This window comes from Triticum aestivum, chromosome 6D, assembly GCF_018294505.1.
Source record: "Triticum aestivum cultivar Chinese Spring chromosome 6D, IWGSC CS RefSeq v2.1, whole genome shotgun sequence".
Taxonomy (NCBI): domain Eukaryota; kingdom Viridiplantae; phylum Streptophyta; class Magnoliopsida; order Poales; family Poaceae; genus Triticum; species Triticum aestivum.
The window spans coordinates 196,990,014-197,005,310 of record NC_057811.1 but is presented as its reverse complement, the minus strand read 5'-3'; positions in this window follow the sequence as shown (position 1 = coordinate 197,005,310).

Sequence of the window (15,297 nt, the reverse complement as noted above, 5' to 3'; positions counted from 1 at the left end):
GTTTGTTCGTAGGGATCTTCTCTGTCTTCGGCACCGTCCGGAGTGTTATCGTCTCCTGTGACGGTGTTGCTATCGTTGCTGCGGTGGGATTTAGAGCGGCGCCGCTGACGCCGGCGCTTTGGTTGTGTCTTAGGAGGCTCATCCTCCACTGGATTTTCCTTGTCCTCGCCGTTACTCTCTTTAGGTGTATCCACCACGTATACGTCGTACGAAGACGTGGCCGTCCAGCGTCCGGTGAATGGCGGGTTTTGGCCGTGCTCCTCATCAGCATCGTCGTCCATATCGTCGATGTCTTCGGAGCCGTAATCGAGCATGTCGGTTAAGTCCTCGACAGTGGCTATGTAGTGGGTGGCGGGTGGGAAGCGAAATTCCCCATCATCAGCCTCCAGTTCGAACCGGATACAGTTCGGTTGTGAGTCCCCCGCTAAGGACAGATTTTTTAATGAGTTCAGCACGTCGCCTAAAGGCGAGTGCCGGAAGATGTCCGCGGCGCTGAATTCGGCGATCGATGACTGATCCTGCTCGACATACGCGGACGCACATAGTTCGGAACTTACAGCCGGAAACGAGTCCGAGGTTCCGATGACATGGACATCACCCGAGGTTAGGTCTGTGTGCAGCTCCAATGCCGCGGAATCTGCGGCTTCCATGGCGGGGTTAGGCTTCCCGTCCTCGGATGGCGTGATCTGCTCTGGATCTAAGGCCAGAGCGGTTACAGGTGCAATTTCCTGGGTATGGCCCGATGATAGATTTAAGTCATGTTCATTGTGGTGACAGGGAGCGACTGCCGTGGTCTCGAATCCGTCGAAGATCAAGTCTCCGCGGATATCCGCGACATAGTTCAAGCTCCCAAATCTAACCTGACGGCCAGGGGCGTAGCTATCGATCTGCTCCAGATGGCCAAGCGAGTTGGCCCGCAGTGCGAAGCCGCCGAACACGAAGATCTGTCCGGGGAGGAAGACCTCTCCTTGGACAGTATTGTTGTGGATGATTGAAGGAACCATCAAACCTTTTGAGGACGGCACAGTGGAACTCTCAATGAAAGCACCAATGTCGGTGTTTAAACCGGCGGATCTTGGGCAGGGGGTCCCGAACTATGCGTCTAAGGTCGATGGTAACAGGAGACATGGGACACAATGTTTACCCAGGTTCGGGACCTCTCTATGGAGGTAATACCCTACTTCCTGCTTGATTGATCTTGATGAATATGAGTATTACAAGAGTTGATCTACCACGAGATCGTAATGGCTAAAACCCTAGAAGCCTAGCCTATATGACTGTATATATTTCCGGACTAAGCCCTCCGGTTTATATAGACACCGGAGGGGACTAGGGTTGTACAAAGTCGGTTACAGAGAAAGGAATCTTCATATGTGGTCGCCAAGCTTGCCTTCCACGCCAAGGAGAGTCCCATCCGGACACGGGAGAGAGACTTCGGCCTTGTATCTTCAAGCCCATTAGTCCGGCCCATGTCCAACAGGCCGGACGCCCGAGGACCCCTTAGTCCAGGACTCCCTCACACAGGTCCTCATGGATGGCGAGCTCTTCCTTCATCTTGACGTCCCGGACGCCATCAGTGAACCCCGAAATGATGGCCTTGTCCGACACCTTGGGAATCTTGAGGCGAACGTTGGTGAAGCGTTGGATGTACTTATGCAAGGTCTCTCCTAGCTGCTACTTGATGCGCCGCAGGTCACCCACGGTAGGGGTGCGGTCGCGAGTGCCCTGGAAGTTGGAGATGAAGCGCTAATATGTCTCCAATGTATCTATAATTTTTTATTGTTCCATGTTGTTATGTTATCATTCTTGGATGTTTTACAATCATTTTATAGCAACTTTATATCATTTTTTGTAACTAACCCGGACTAACGCTGTTTTAGGCAGAACTATCATGGTGTTGTTTTTATGTAGAAATGAAAGTTCTCCAAATGAGCTGAAACTTTTTGACCATTTTTTTGGAACAAAAGAGACCCCCGAAGCTTCGTGGGAGGGCTAGAAGATCCAAGAGGAGGGCACAACCCACCAGGGCGCGCTTGGTGGGCCAGGCTCGCCCTGGTGGGTTTTGCTCACCTCAAGGCCCATCTTCGCATGAAACCGACGCCAAAAAATCCTATAAATAGAGAAACCATCAGAAATAACCCTAGATCAGAAATTCCTACGCCGCAAGGCTCTGTAGCCACTAGAAAACAATCTAGACCCCGTTCCGGCACCCTGCCGGAGGGGGGAATCATCACCTGTGGCCATCTTCATCATCCCGGCGGCCACCACGATGAGGAGGGAGTAGTCCACCCTCGGGGCTGAGGGTTTGTACCTGTAGCTATGTGTTTAATCTCTCTCCCTCTCTCTCTCGTGTTCTTGAGATGTCACAATCTTGATGTATCGCGGGCTTTGTTAATATAGTTGGATCATATGGTGTTTTCCCCTCTCTATCTTGTTGTGATGAATTGAGTTTTCCCTTTGAGATTTCTTTGTTATCGGATTGAATACTTGCATAGATTTGAGAGCACTTGATATATGTCTGGCATATGAATACTCGTGGTGACATTGGGGTATCGTATTGATTCACTTGATATATGTTTTGGCACTCAACTCGCAGATTCCCGCGGTAACATTGGGGTAATCTATGCATAGGGGTCGATGCACATTCTTGACTTTGTTTCTCCCGTAGAAATCTTGGGTCACTCTTTGAAGTTCTTTGTGTTGGATTGAATATTATGAATCTGAAATTGCTTTGGTGTTATTTTAGTATGAACTCTTGGTTAGATCAATCGGAAAGAATAGATTTGAGGTGGTTTCGTACCCTACAAACAATTCCGTCTTTTGTTCGCCGCTAGATAGGAACTTTGGAGCGATTCTTCATCGCACTTTGAGGGATGGTTATGTGATCCAATTATACACTGTTGGGAGATTGCACTAGAGAAAGTACAGACCCTAGGCCTCATTTTCAAACATCGCAATACTGTTAGTGCTCCATTTTATCAATTGCTACCTTGTTGTTCTTTATTGTTACTATTACAAAAATCAATATCTACTATTCATATTACACTTGTATCACCATCTCTTCGCCGAACTAGTGCACCTATACAAATTACCATTGTATTTAGTGTGTTGGGGACACAAGAGACTTTTATTATTTGGTTGTAGGGTTGTTTGAGAGAGACTATCTTCATCCTATGCCTCCCACGAATTGATAAACCTTAGGTCATCCACTTGAGGGAAAATTGCTACTGTCCTACAGAACTCTGCGCTTAGAGGCCCAACACGTGTGTACAAGAATAAAGTTGCATAGTAGACATCAAGCTCTTTTCTGGCACCGTTGCCGGGGAGGCTAGGTAAGCGGCACTCACATCCCGTGAGCGAAGCTCTTTTCTGGCGCCGTTGCCGGGGAGGTGGGTGCTTGAAGGTATATCTTTAGATCTTGCAATTGAATCTTTTATTTTCTTGTTTTATCACTAGTTTGGTTTATAAGAGAAAACAACATAAAAATGGAATTGAGGTTGCATCATATTATTGATCATCTTTATAATATCTTTCTTGAAAATGATGGATCGGAAAATTGTGCTCATTTGATGGAAGAAGTCAATAAAATGTTTGGCACAAAATATTTGGATGATGAGCATGATTGCAATGTTATTAGTAAGAATTCTTTGAATATCCATGATGCTAACAATATGCAAAGCCATAAGCTTGGGGATGCTATGTTTTATGAAGGTGATCTTTTTACTCCCCCAAGTTATGATGAAAGCATGCCTCCTATTTATGATGATTATGGTGATGACATGTATGCTATATTGAATAATGATAACCATGAAGCTTGTCATCATGATTTTAATTTTCAATCTTATGATAGTTATTTTGTTGAGTTTGCTCCCACTACTATTGATGAGAATAAATTTGTTTATGTGGAGAGTAACAAATTTTCTATGATTATGCATCATGAAAACAGTGCCTTGTGTGATGGTTATATTGTTGAATTTCTTCATGATGCTACTGAAAATTATTATGAGGGAGGAAATTATGCTTTTACATATTGCAATAATACCAAGTTTCCTCTTTTTATGTTGAAAGTTTTGAAGTTATGCATGTTTTGCCTTCCTATGCTAGTTGATTCTTGTTCCCATAAGTTATTTGCTCACAAAATCCCTATGCATAGGAAGTGAGTTTGGCTTAAATGTGCTTGCCATGTGTTTCATGATGCTCTTGTTATGTTTTAATTCTTATCTTTTATGCGAGCATCATTGAAATCATCATGCCTAGCTAAAAGGCATTAAAGAAAAGCGCTTGTTGGGAGACAACCCATCACTTTTACCTACTGTTTTTTGTGTGTTCACATGATTATGCTACTTTAGTAATCATTTTTTATTGTTTTTGTTTCAATAAAGTGCCAAGTAAAGCCTTTGGGATCATGTTGGTGATAGTTGATTTGATCTTGTTTAAAAACAGAAACTTTTGCGCTCACAAAAATAATTCTCATTTTTAACAGAAGAGAGATTTTGAGTTGATTCTTTTTGAAGAAGTTTAATATACAAATTGCTCACGTGTTCCTAAGTTTTTCATAATTCTTAGAGTAGCAGAAGTACGGTTTGAGTACAGATTACTACAGACTGTTCTGTTTTTGACAGATTCTGTTTTCAATGCATACTTTTCTTGTTTTCTAGTTTCTATGGCTTATATTGCTCAATATAAATTGTGGAAATGATATGCTACAGTAGTCATTGTGTGGAAAAAATTGTGAATCTTGTATTTGACAGTACCAAAGTGAAATGGTTTGCTCTTTATCATATTAACCTATCTCACGAAGTTCCGTTAAGTTTTGTGTGATTGAAGTTTTCTAGTTTTGGGTGAGATATCGATATGAGGAGAATAAGGAGTGACAAGACCCTAAGCCTGGGGATGCCCGAGGCACCCAAAGGTAATATCGAAGGAATATCCAAGCAACTAAGCTTGGGGATGCCCCGGAAGGCATCCCCTCTTTCGTCTCCAACATTATCGGTAACCTTACTTGGAGCTATATTTTTATTCGTCACATGATATGAGTTTTACTTGGAGCATCATTTTATTTTTCTGGGATTTACTTTCTATTATTTAGACTAATGTTTTGAATCTTTTATTTCAATAAAAATGTCAAGTATAGCCTTTGCCATGCTTATCTTGCAAGTATATGAGTTGCTGTTTCAAAACAGAAAGTTTATCGATGTTGCAAAAATTCCCTAGAAAAGTCATAATGTGATAAAATGTTGAAACCTTTTGCAAAATAAGCTCTTATAAATTATCTATAGTTTGGTAGATTTTCGTAATCGTTGGAGTTTAATAAGTATTGATACTCTTGCATTCTTTACAGATTGTACTGTTTTGGCAGATTGCTGTGATGTTTGCATTGTTTGCATATGTTTGCTTGTTTAATTATTCTATTTGAGGATCGGAGTATTAAATATGCAGAGGAATTTATTATGCAATGTTGAATAATAATTTTAGTGATTTGCAACAGTAGAGAATGATATGGTTTTTGCACTGGTTTACACTAACTTATCTCACGAGTTATTGTTGAGTTTTGTGTGGATGGAGTTTTTAAGATTTAGGGAAATCATGATATAAAAGGAATTAAGGAGACACAAAAGCTCAAGCTTGGGGATGCCCAAGGCATCCCAAGATAATATTTCAAGAAGTCTCAAGCATCTAAGCTTGGGGATGCCCCGATAGGCATCCCACCTTTCTTCATCAACAATTATCGGTTAGTATCGGTTGATCCTAAGTTTTTGCTTCTTCACATGAGTTGTGCTATTCTTGAAATGTCATTTTATTTTGTTTTGCTTGTTGTTTTAATAAAACACTTAGATCTGAAAGTTTTTGAATAAGAGAGAGTCCTCAAATAGCTACCCGTTTACATAACTACTCGCTTGATCTTCACTTATATCTTTTTGGAGTAGCTTGTCATTTGCTCCAGTGCTTTACTTATATATTTTTTAGCACGGTGTGCTTCATTATTTTTGAAGAAATTATCTCTTACTTCACTTAAATTAATTTGAGAGAAAGAAATATTATGCTCATGATCATCACTTATATTTATTTGAGCTTATCAAAAGCAACACATGAAAATTACTCCCAAAGTGATAGATATCCAAGAAGGATATAATAAAAACTTTCATGAAGATCATTGGACAAAATAAACTCGATTCCTTGTAATAGTTTTGAGATATGTTGATGTGATATGTGAGTCATGTTGATGAGTAATTGTGCTTTAGTAAGAATATTGGTGTTAAGGTTTGTGGTTCCCTATGCAAGCACGAAAGTCAATTGTTGTGCAATGAAATTACATCCTACTTGTGGTGCATTATTCGGTGTTAATTATGCTCAATGCTCGCTTAATGAGATTATTTGTTTCTTGGTTGGTCGCTTCTCAATCTGTTGCTAGCCTTCATTTTGCACTAAGTATGATCACTACTTGTGCATCCAAAATCCTTTAAACCAGTTTTGCCATATGAGTCCACTATACCTACCTATATGTGGTATTCTTTTGCTGTTCTAAGAAAATTTGTATGTGCCATCTCTAATTTTCAAAATAAATTTCTCTTTTGTGTGCTCGTACCGCTCGCGAGGCGGTGAGGGGTGGCCAATATTTCCATGCTAGATGTGTTATTCTCACGATGGGTGTTTATTCACTTGTCATTGCACGAGAGTAAGGCAAAGGTATTAGGGATGCCCAGTCCCGAAATGAAAATGTATTTACTTTATGTTTTCAAATAATAAATTCCTTGGAAAGTGTTGGTATGGAGGCCACCCGTGGATACGGTTAGCATGGAAAGTGAAAGTATGGTGGAAAAAGGAATAAACTTTATTTTCTGTTTGGGAACCACCTATGATATATCTAGCATGGAAAGTGTTGGGAGCTCCAAGTCATTTTCGTTGGTGGGAAAAGTATGCCTCTCAAAATGTTTTTATGTCTCAATTTCCGCTTTGAGCTCTGGCACCTCTACAAATCCCTACTTCCCTCCGCGAAGGTCCTTTCTTGTACTTTACGCAATTTTTTTTAATTTGAATCTCCATCTTCTCTTATAAAGCACCAACTAGGAGGCACTATGATCGTACTTGAGCATTGGGTGTAGCTAATATGCGAATGTGTTTCATGAATGGATCAATGATTGAGCATGATGGGCTAGGGATAACTTATTTTAGCATTTATATTTTGAAAGACATGGTTGCTTGTTGGTATGTTTGAGTATTTAAGTCCTCATGTCAAAACTAGACTATTGCTTAGAACCATATAAAAGTCCAAATGTCCACGCTATTAAGAAAAGAATATGAGATGACATGTTAGGCAGCATTCCACGTCAAAATTTCTGTTTTTATCATTTACCTACTCGAGGACGAGTAGGAATTAAGCTTGGGGATGCTGATACCTCTCCAACGTATCTATAATTTTTGATTGTTCCGTGCTATTATATTATCATTCTTGGATGTTTTCCAATCATTTTATAGCAACTTTATTTCATTTTTTGGAACTAACCCGGACTGACGCTGTTTTTAGCAGAACTACCGTGGTGTTGTTTTTTGTGCAGAAATGAAAGTTCTCCAAATGAGCTGAAAGTTTTTGACAAATTTTTTTGGAACAAAAGAGAACCCCGAAGCTTCGTGGGAGGACCAGAAGAGCCACGAGGAGGGCACAACCCACCAGGGCGCGCCTGGTGGGCCAGGCTTGCCCCGGGGGGTTGTGCTCACCTCGAGGCCCATCTTCGCATGAAACAGACGCCAAAAAATCTTATTAATAGACAAACCATCAGAAATAACCGTAGATTAGAAGTTCCGCCGCTGCAAGGCTCTGTAGCCACTAGAAACCAATCTAGACCCTGTTCCGGCACCCTGCCGGAGGGGGGAATCATCCCGGTGGCCACCACAATGAGGAGGGCGTAGTCCACCCTCGGGGCTGAGGGTTTGTACCAATAGCTATGTGTTTAATCTCTCTCTCCCTCTCTCATGTTCTTGAGATGTCACGATCTTGATGTATCGCGGGCTTTGTTAATATAGCAGGATCATATGGTGTTTTCCCCTCTCTATCTTATTGTGATGCATTGAGTTTTCCCTTTGAGATTTCGTTGTTATCGGACAGAATACTTTCATGGATTTGAGAGCACTTGATATATGTCTTGCATATAAATACTCATGGTGACATTGGGGTATCGTATTGATTCACTTGATATATGTTTTGGCAGTCAACTCGCGGATTCCCGCGGTGACATTGGGGTAATCTATGCATAGGGGTTGATGCACGTTCTTGTCTTTGTTTCTCCAGTAGAAATCTTGGGTCACTCTTTGAAGTTCTTTGTGTTGGATTGAATATTATGAATCTGTATTTGCTTTGGTGTTATTTTCGTATGAACTCTTGGTTAGATCGATCGGAAAGAATAGCTTTGAGGTGGTTTCGTACCGTACAAACAATTCCGTCTTATGTTCTCCGCTAGATAGGAACTTTGGAGTGATTCTTCATCGCACTTTGAGGGATGGTTATGTGATCCAATTATATTAGCACTGTTGGGAGATTGCACTAGCGAAAGTACAGACCCTAGGCCTCATTTTCAAGCATTGCAATACCGTTTGTGCTCCATTTTATCAATTGCTACCTTGCTGTTTTTTATTGTTACTATTACAAAAATCAATATCTACTATCCATGTTACACTTGTATCACCATCTCTTTGCCGAACTAGTGCACCTATACAAATTACCATTGTAATTGGTGTGTTGGGGACACAAGAGACTTTTTATTATTTGGTTGCAGGGTTGTTTGAGAGAGACTATCTTCATCCTATGCCTCCCACGGATTGATAAATCTTAGGTCATCCACATGAGGGGAAATTGCTACTGTCCTACAAAACTCTGCGCTTGGAGGACCAACACGTGTCTACAAGAGTAAAGTTGCATAGTAGACATCAAGCGCTCTCACATGTCGTCCCAGGAGGAGATCGATCCTGGGGGAGGTTCAGGAGCCACGAGCGCGCGCCATCCTTGAGTGCCATGGGAAACCAGTTCGCCATGACCTTCTCGTCACCATTGGCCGCCTCGATGCTCAGCTCCTAGAGCTGCAGGAACTCGGCAGGGTCGGGGGCGCTGTCGTAGCGTGGAGGCAGGTTTGGCTTGAACTTCCCTGGCTAGACGACGTGGCGCAGCTCCGGCATGAACGCACGGCAGCCCAGCGAGGTCACGGGAACCCGTCGTGGAGGGGGAGCCTGGTCTTGGCGCTCGCGCATTGCCGCCTCGGGCGACACGCGATCTTGACGTGGTGGTGCTGGGAGCGCATGCGCCTCTCCTTGGGGCCGCTGCACCACCTAGCAGCTTTCTTTGTCTCGCGTCGGCGCCCTGCGTGGAGGGTCACGTCGTAGAGCCTCACGCCTTGGCTCGAGGACGGCGTCTTGCCTGGGAGATGGAGGAGGCGCACCGTGGGCCAAATCACCCGCACGAGGCGGCGGGGGAGGCAGCGAGTGGGACGGTGCAAGGACTTCTCTAGTAGCACTTGGCGATACGGTCCAGCCAGTCCTCGTAGAGGTTTTCAGTGAGGCGATAGCGAAGAAGCTCGCGTGCGATGAGCAACGCAGCCTGCGCATTCGGCGACCCGCGACGAGCATGGGAAGACGAAGCAGCTGCCAGAGTCGGTGATGGAGTAGCGGTGCGTCCATCACGTCGCACTGAAGGCTGCAGCGATGAAGCCTGCTGCTCGTGGGCCGCAGGTCCGGTGGCGCCATTGGCCACAGGTGACGAGGAATGACGGGGAGCGTCGTTGCCTGCAGGCGTTGTCTGGGCGACGTGGGCGGCGAGGGCGGCCCGGTGCTCAGCACAAACTCGATGAGCGTCAGCCATGAGAACGGCGGGGTGGTGGCGAATCGACAGGCGGAAGAGAGGCTCCGACGCACCCCTACCTGGCGCGCCAAATGTCGGATCAGGGGCTCCGTAGACCCAAGAAAGATTCGAACTCTAGGGTGCGTGCGAAGAACTCGACCTCCCCCGACTGCCAACTTGTCGATCTCACGGCCTAGCTCAATGAACTAGAAGGAAATAGGACACACCAGTTTACCCAGGTTCGGGCCACCTTGCGGTGTAATACCCTACTCCTGCTTCATGGTGGATTAGCCTCGAGGTGGGCTGAGGATGAACTGGTACAGTGGAAGAACAACCTCAGGAGGTGTGTTCTTGTGCGTGTGAGGGTGTGGATGGTCCGATCCCCTCCTATGGTGGTGGCTAAGATATATTTATAGTGGCCTTGGTCCTCTTCCCCAAAACGAAGGCGGGAAGGGATCCCACAACGACTAAATTTGAAGGGAGACAAATAGTACATCCTATCCTGACGAAAGGTGGTCTTCGCATGCAAAGCTTCTGGTCATGACGCCATGGTGGGCTCGGCGATGACCTCCGTCCTGTCGTCCTGGCGGTCTTGGTCTTGTAGCACGAAAGTGGAAACCTTTGGTTGATTCCTTGGGAGTCCGCGCCTGCGCTTGCCTCTTTAGCACCAAAGAGAAACCTGCTGTACTGCGCCCGCTGGCGCCCGCCTGGCCTTGGTCGTCATATCATGCGTCATCCGAACCCCACGAGGTGAGGGCTCGCATGGAAATCTCCGCTCCACAGGAGCCAGCCTAGAGAGGCCGCTCCCTCTGGAGGTCTTGGCGTCGTTCGCCTCGCGAGGCTTGGCCCCTCGCGAGGGTCTTGTATTGTCGAGGCTGAAGATGGGTCGTACCAGGACGTTGATGGAGCCATGTCATGGGCCGCAGGCAGGAAAGTCTGGGTTCCCCGGTTCCCAGAACACCGACAATATATATATCCTGTCTTCGCTCCATGAAAAGTAAATCGGCCAAACCGTAAAATTACGGTACATAATCGGGCAGTCATGCAAATCACTATGTATGGGCCGCATCATGGGCCCAGTCATCTTGGTCCGTTAACAAGCCTAAATGTAAACTGGCCCACTAGTAGTTTCAGGCCTTTAATAGGCCAAGTAAATCGCCAGCCCTATTTTCGCAAGAAAATTCGATGGGCTTTTAGTAGGCTGAAAAGTAGGTTGGGCCTGAAACATGCCGAACAGCTCACGGGCCGACAGCAGGCCGAAATAGACCCCGGCCCATGATTGTGCCAATCACATTACGGGCCGTTAATAGGCCAAAATTGTCTTGGTCCTTGTCTGGCCCAATCAGATTATCGGCTGTGAGCAGGCCGGATGCAAAGCGGGCCATAGTTAGGCCCAACTATATGACGGGCTTTTAGCAGGCCAAAATAAATATAGGGCCAAAATGTTAAACGGGCCTTTAACATGCCGAAACTAATATCAGGCCGTATTACTAAATGGGCCTTTAGCAAACAGAAATGCTAGTCGGTCCTCAAGTGAGCCCAAAAGCACAGCGTCCAGTTGACGGGCCGAATCTGATATGGGCCATAATTTAGCCCAAAGGCTCTTAAAGGGTCGGATCTCATATGGGCCGTAATATGGCCCAGAACGTGGTAGGCTTTTAAGGGGCCAGATCTCATATGGGGCCTTATTAGGCCCAGAACATGGCAGGCTATTATTGGACCGTATCAAATATGGGCCGGCATTTGGCCCAAAACATGGCAGCCTGTTAACGGGCCTGCCCACTAGTGTCTTCAAAATCTTGTGGGCCTTTAGCTGGGTCGGCCCATTATGGTCTGCAAAATCTTTTGGGCCTTTAGCTGGGCAGGCCCATTATAGTCTGCAAAATCTTGTGGGCCTTTAGTTGAGCTGGCCCATTTAAGATTTATGGGCCACTTTTGGGCCGGTCCACGTGTCAACATATCATGGCGCATCTCGCCCATTGGATGAGTGACATCTGTGCCAATGCGGAGCTGACACGTGGTTCCGTCGGCCAATGAGAATTTTACACGTGGAAAATCGCCATTGGTCGTGGCTGTTAGCGGGTTATGGGAACCAAAACCGGACCCGATAGCTTAACGGCGACCCGTTACGGTGGATGCCACGTGTCGGTACCCTTGACGAAAGCACTTCCATGACGCGGCATGTATCGTCATGGAAGTGGACACTTCCATGATGATAATTTTTGTATTGTCATGGAACACTTCTACAATAGCACATGTATGACTATCTTGATTCTGTCATAAAATCGTCATGGATGTACATGCATGACAGAAAATCTGACCTACTGTGAAAAACACGTATCATCACGGAAGTGTATTTTTTTTGTAGTGCACCCAGTGTGATACCTGCAGTATTGTCGAATACAGGTTTTAGTGTACGTAGTTGGCATTTTCATAACATCTTTGGCATGTTGCAGTCACTTGTTTCACTTTTTATTAATTTTCAAATTGTAATTGCTTCACTAGGTCTGCATCTAAAAAGAAAAATAGAGCTATAAACAAAGGAATATGTTTGTCCAAGTAGACGGCCGATCGGTGTCTCACCTGGAAGTTTCTTAGGATGGGTGTAGCATAAGCCGTGCTCGCTGTCGATGGTTGGTATGAACAAATCGATGAGAGGGTGAGATCTCGCACTGTCAGCACTCACTTTGGCCTCAAGGTGCTCGATCAGCTCCTGATCCGTGGGATCGAACTTGACGGCAGCCAGCAGCACCACAAATCCTTCTTGGACTTGCATCGGTTAATTCCAGTTAAATGGTACTCAATGTATGATCAATCAACTGTTTTAAGTAAATGATGAAAGATTTCGATAGATAAGTGGTACTCCAAATCTGAAGTCCACAATACACGAACAAACTGGGGTCTCGGCTTCATTATTACATGTAGACTCTAAAGACATGAAAACCCCCCATAAAGATCAAAATCATAATACAGGGCGACGGGACGGATACTCACAGGAGCGGCCTTGCTGGTTCCTTCCTTCATCAGGCTAGCTTGAAGAGCATCCTTGTTGAGATTGATTTTTTCAGCGTCTTCCTTTTGACTACTTGTAATGAAGTATAGCAACTCCATTAGCTCATCGCTCATCGTACCAAATGGATCAGAACAAGGCGGCAGCTGGGAGGCGAGGGGACCGGGAGAGAATGGGAGAGTGATTTTGTAGAGAATGCGAGAGTGTTGTTGTAGTACGAGAGGGGTGAGGCTCACTTTGGTGAACCGAAAATGCCGCGGGACTCTTGTGTCACCTCACGCGCAACATGTTGTCACGTCAATTAAATGTGAGGACATGATGAATAATTTGAACGATGTATACTAGTACTACTACTTACAGTCGTATTTTGTGTCACATTTTAACCATAGGTTTAACTAACAAAATGTCAATGCATGTCACCGAAAATTATACCATTGGAAACTATGTTCAAATACGAATCCAATGATATAATTTTTTGTGACATGCATTAACATTTAGTTAGTTAAATTTATGGTCAAAATTTGACACAAATTATGAAGGGGACCAATAAACCAGGAGGGAGGTAGTAGTACGAGTAGCGCAATATGCGGTATAGAGGACTAGTACAAATTTAGAAATGGAATACGAAGTTACAAGGCTGTGCGACAGACTTTGTAGGCTACATGAGTAATACAAAATATAATTCCCATTGGACAACACTTTCACCAACAAGTACGCACTTTAAGCCTAATTGATATATATATATATATATATATATATATATATACATAAACACTATTCCGATCACAGGATCAGAATAATATTCTGATCACAACCTGAACTGCCTGAGTTACGCGCGTGAACTTCCCTCTGTACAAATCTGACCTTCGTGCTATCTTCGTAACCGTGGCTTCCCCCGCGAATTATTCCGGTCGGTCGTGTTCTTTGGGATGTGAGTGTAATCCAAATACCCATACTTGCATCTAAATGCTCGTTTTGATTCGAAATTTTGCATTTTGGCGGATTCGCCCTCGGGGCGGATGAACTTGTGTCTGTTTACAAGTTTAATGCATGCACTGGATGTTCTCGAACCTCTAACATGATGGGAATTTGGTGTAGGTACGAGTTTCATAGACAATTTGTCATTAATTTCAATGGATTTTCATTTCTGGTTTTGTGTTCTTCGTCCGCGGGAGTGGTTTCCGCGGCTTTTGTGGATTTCTTGTTTTTCTGTGAAGATAGAGGGCGGATTTGCTTGCAGTAGTGAGATTGGATCCTTCGTATGTTGTTAATTTGGTCGGGCAGGCGCATACACCCTGAAATCGGGCGATTGGATCTCGTGTCCGCCAGCGTTGGTTCGGTTCTTCGATGAGACAGCTTGGTGGCTTTATCTTTTGATGTTAGGGCGGAGTAGGATATTGTTCCAGGTCGCGGACTGAGAAGGTGTAGTCACCCAAGTGATTAAATCTGAAAACCAAATTCAAATAGTGTGTATTTTTCCAATGATTCTACTATCTGTCTTACAAGTTGGACTTCTGCACCTTTTGTGCTAGAACTTCCGTCGTTTTTATGCATGTTTTTTAGGTGATGCTGCAATACGATCTGTTCGGTTGGTGTTGTTATAAAAAATTTGTGTACGTTTTTTTGTTTTTCAAAGTACTCATATGTGTAAATGTGGAGCTGGTCTATGGTCACACTGGTCCTCTTTTTTCTATTCATTCTGTCTTTGGGATTAGTTTTTTGGATCATCCACCTTCTGCTGTAGAAGTTGGACTTCTATGGTACCAGTGATTGAACTTACTGATTTCCACATTGCAAGGCGGTGCAGCATTGCGCTCTATATTTTCTTTTTGTTTTTCTGTAATTTTCAATTTTTGAATTTGGGTTTGAGTTTGTTCTGTGGGCAACTATGGGATTATTCCCAGATATGCATGCATACCTTTTTATTTTTTTGTAACATGTTTGCATACTTCGAACAGTGGTAGAACTTCACTATGTGTTGAACCTGAACTTACAAGATTTTTGCTTATATATAATTTGTTTTTTTACATGTTCATTTGATGTTTTTTCAAACCCCCGAACTTCTGTGTTTTTACAATTTGAACTTCATCAATAATTGTTGATAAGTTTTTTTGGATTTAAATTTTTTTAATCATTGATAATCGCATCGCGTCCTGTCAAAACCTAGCGCGCAACAATGCGGTAGCGCGAGGCCGAGCAGGGGGGACGGGGGTCGGGACCCCCTCCCCCTGCGAGGCCGAGACAGGAACGAGCCGGAGCAGGCGACGATGCGGCGTGCCGCGTCGTTGCATGCGGAGGAGAATTCGTCACATCCGTGACCCCACTATCTATCTTAGGGGGTGTGGCTCTGGGGTGCGTGCGGTGGGGGTGGAAACAGAATAACCGCATCGCGTCCTGTCAAAACCTAGCGCGCAATATTGCGGTAGCGCGAGGCCGAGCTGGGGTGAGGGGAGGTCGGGAC